The sequence below is a fragment of the Thunnus maccoyii genome, chromosome 24 (genome assembly GCF_910596095.1).
Source record: "Thunnus maccoyii chromosome 24, fThuMac1.1, whole genome shotgun sequence".
Classification (NCBI taxonomy): Eukaryota; Metazoa; Chordata; class Actinopteri; order Scombriformes; family Scombridae; genus Thunnus; species Thunnus maccoyii.
In genome coordinates this window covers 17,698,139-17,700,638 of record NC_056556.1, presented here as the reverse complement: position 1 = coordinate 17,700,638, position 2,500 = coordinate 17,698,139, and the positions used below count along the sequence as shown (strand labels likewise).

General features: G+C 57.8%; 7 non-coding genes across 7 annotated transcripts; all 7 read left to right on the top strand.

Moving 5' to 3' along the window:
• Positions 1–167: 167 nt before the first annotated feature.
• LOC121892801 lies at positions 168–286 on the top strand. Its single transcript, XR_006094766.1, has one exon. It is a non-coding gene; the product is annotated as a 5S ribosomal RNA (ribosomal RNA).
• Positions 287–541: 255 nt separating this feature from the next.
• On the top strand, positions 542–660 carry LOC121892920. Its single transcript, XR_006094850.1, has one exon. It is a non-coding gene; the product is annotated as a 5S ribosomal RNA (ribosomal RNA).
• Positions 661–884: 224 nt separating this feature from the next.
• Positions 885–1,003, top strand: LOC121892629. Its single transcript, XR_006094602.1, has one exon. It is a non-coding gene; the product is annotated as a 5S ribosomal RNA (ribosomal RNA).
• A 224-nt stretch (positions 1,004–1,227) lies between these two features.
• LOC121892909 lies at positions 1,228–1,346 on the top strand. Its single transcript, XR_006094849.1, has one exon. It is a non-coding gene; the product is annotated as a 5S ribosomal RNA (ribosomal RNA).
• A 256-nt stretch (positions 1,347–1,602) lies between these two features.
• Positions 1,603–1,721, top strand: LOC121893003. Its single transcript, XR_006094919.1, has one exon. It is a non-coding gene; the product is annotated as a 5S ribosomal RNA (ribosomal RNA).
• Positions 1,722–1,977: 256 nt separating this feature from the next.
• On the top strand, positions 1,978–2,096 carry LOC121892897. The gene has a single exon (XR_006094848.1). It is a non-coding gene; the product is annotated as a 5S ribosomal RNA (ribosomal RNA).
• Positions 2,097–2,318: 222 nt separating this feature from the next.
• On the top strand, positions 2,319–2,437 carry LOC121892631. Its single transcript, XR_006094604.1, has one exon. It is a non-coding gene; the product is annotated as a 5S ribosomal RNA (ribosomal RNA).
• Positions 2,438–2,500: the final 63 nt, after the last annotated feature.

The following is a 2,500-nucleotide window of genomic DNA, read 5'->3' as shown; positions in this document are numbered from 1 at the left end:
GCGGGAGTCCCACTCTCTGGTATTTCTCCGACGGAGGAATGGATCGGAACGCTCTCCCCGCAGCTGCCGCCTGGGCGTTGAAGGCGCGTCTGACGAGCGACATCCCTAAGAGGCCCATGCGTGGTACCTTGGACAGCTTAAAAGGCCCATGCGTGGTACCTTGGACAGCTTACGGCCATACCACCCTGAACATGCCCGATCTCGTCTGATCTCGGAAGCTAAGCAGGGTCCGGCCTGGTTAGTACTTGGATGGGAGACCGCCTGGGAATACCAGGTGCTGTAAGCTTTTTCACTTTTCTCCACAAGCGCCCGCCCGCCGTGTTTAACGTAGGGATCCTCTCTCTTGTTTTCCTCCGTGTCTGTGCAGAACTGTCGCGGGAGTCCCACTCTCTGGTATTTCTCCGACGGAGGAATGGATCGGAACGCTCTCCCCGCAGCTGCCGCCTGGGCGTTGAAGGCGCGTCTGACGAGCGACATCCCTAAAAGGCCCATGCGTGGTACCTTGGACAGCTTAAAAGGCCCATGCGTGGTACCTTGGACAGCTTACGGCCATACCACCCTGAACACGCCCGATCTCGTCTGATCTCGGAAGCTAAGCAGGGTCGGGCCTGGTTAGTACTTGGATGGGAGACCGCCTGGGAATACCAGGTGCTGTAAGCTTTTTCACTTTTCTCCACAAGCGCCCGCCCGCCGTGTTTAACGTAGGGATCCTCTCTCTTGTTTTCCTCCGTGTCTGTGCAGAACTGTGCGCGGGAGTCCCACTCTCTGGTATTTCTCCGACGGAGGAATGGATCGGAACGCTCTCCCCGCAGCTGCCGCCTGGGCGTTGAAGGCGCGTCTGACGAGCGACATCCCTAAAAGGCCCATGCGTGGTGCCTTGGACAGCTTACGGACATACCACCCTGAACACGCCCGATCTCGTCTGATCTCGGAAGCTAAGCAGGGTCGGGCCTGGTTAGTACTTGGATGGGAGACCGCCTGGGAATACCAGGTGCTGTAAGCTTTTTCACTTTTCTCCACAAGCGCCCGCCCGCCGTGTTTAACGTAGGGATCCTCTCTCTTGTTTTCCTCCGTGTCTGTGCAGAACTGTGCGCGGGAGTCCCACTCTCTGGTATTTCTCCGACGGAGGAATGGATCGGAACGCTCTCCCCGCAGCTGCCGCCTGGGCGTTGAAGGCACGTCTGACGAGCGACATCCCTAAAAGGCCCATGCGTGGTAACTTGGACAGCTTACGGCCATACCACCCTGAACACGCCCGATCTCGTCTGATCTCGGAAGCTAAGCAGGGTCGGGCCTGGTTAGTACTTGGATGGGAGACCGCCTGGGAATACCAGGTGCTGTAAGCTTTTTCACTTTTCTCCACAAGCGCCCGCCCGCCGTGTTTAACGTAGGGATCCTCTCTCTTGTTTTCCTCCGTGTCTGTGCAGAACTGTGCGCGGGAGTCCCACTCTCTGGTATTTCTCCGACGGAGGAATGGATCGGAACGCTCTCCCCGCAGCTGCCGCCTGGGCGTTGAAGGCGCGTCTGACGAGCGACATCCCTAAAAGGCCCATGCGTGGTACCTTGGACAGCTTAAAAGGCCCATGCGTGGTACCTTGGACAGCTTACGGCCATACCACCCTGAACACACCCGATCTCGTCTGATCTCGGAAGCTAAGCAGGGTCGGGCCTGGTTAGTACTTGGATGGGAGACCGCCTGGGAATACCAGGTGCTGTAAGCTTTTTCACTTTTCTCCACAAGCGCCCGCCCGCCGTGTTTAACGTAGGGATCCTCTCTCTTGTTTTCCTCCGTGTCTGTGCAGAACTATGCGCGGGAGTCCCACTCTCTGGTATTTCTCCGACGGAGGAATGGATCGGAACGCTCTCCCCGCAGCTGCCGCCTGGGCGTTGAAGGCACGTCTGACGAGCGACATCCCTAAAAGGCCCATGCGTGGTACCTTGGACAGCTTAAAAGGCCCATGCGTGGTACCTTGGACAGCTTACGGCCATACCACCCTGAACACGCCCGATCTCGTCTGATCTCGGAAGCTAAGCAGGGTCGGGCCTGGTTAGTACTTGGATGGGAGACCGCCTGGGAATACCAGGTGCTGTAAGCTTTTTCACTTTTCTCCACAAGCGCCCGCCCGCCGTGTTTAACGTAGGGATCCTCTCTCTTGTTTTCCTCCGTGTCTGTGCAGAACTGTGCGCGGGAGTCCCACTCTGGTATTTCTCCGACGGAGGAATGGATCGGAACGCTCTCCCCGCAGCTGCCGCCTGGGCGTTGAAGGCGCGTCTGACGAGCGACATCCCTAAAAGGCCCATGCGTGGTACCTTGGACAGCTTACGGCCATACCACCCTGAACACGCCCAATCTCGTCTGATCTCGGAAGCTAAGCAGGGTAGGGCCTGGTTAGTACTTGGATGGGAGACCGCCTGGGAATACCAGGTGCTGTAAGCTTTTTCACTTTTCTCCACAAGCGCCCGCCCGCCGTGTTTAACGTAGGGATCCTCTCTCTTGTTT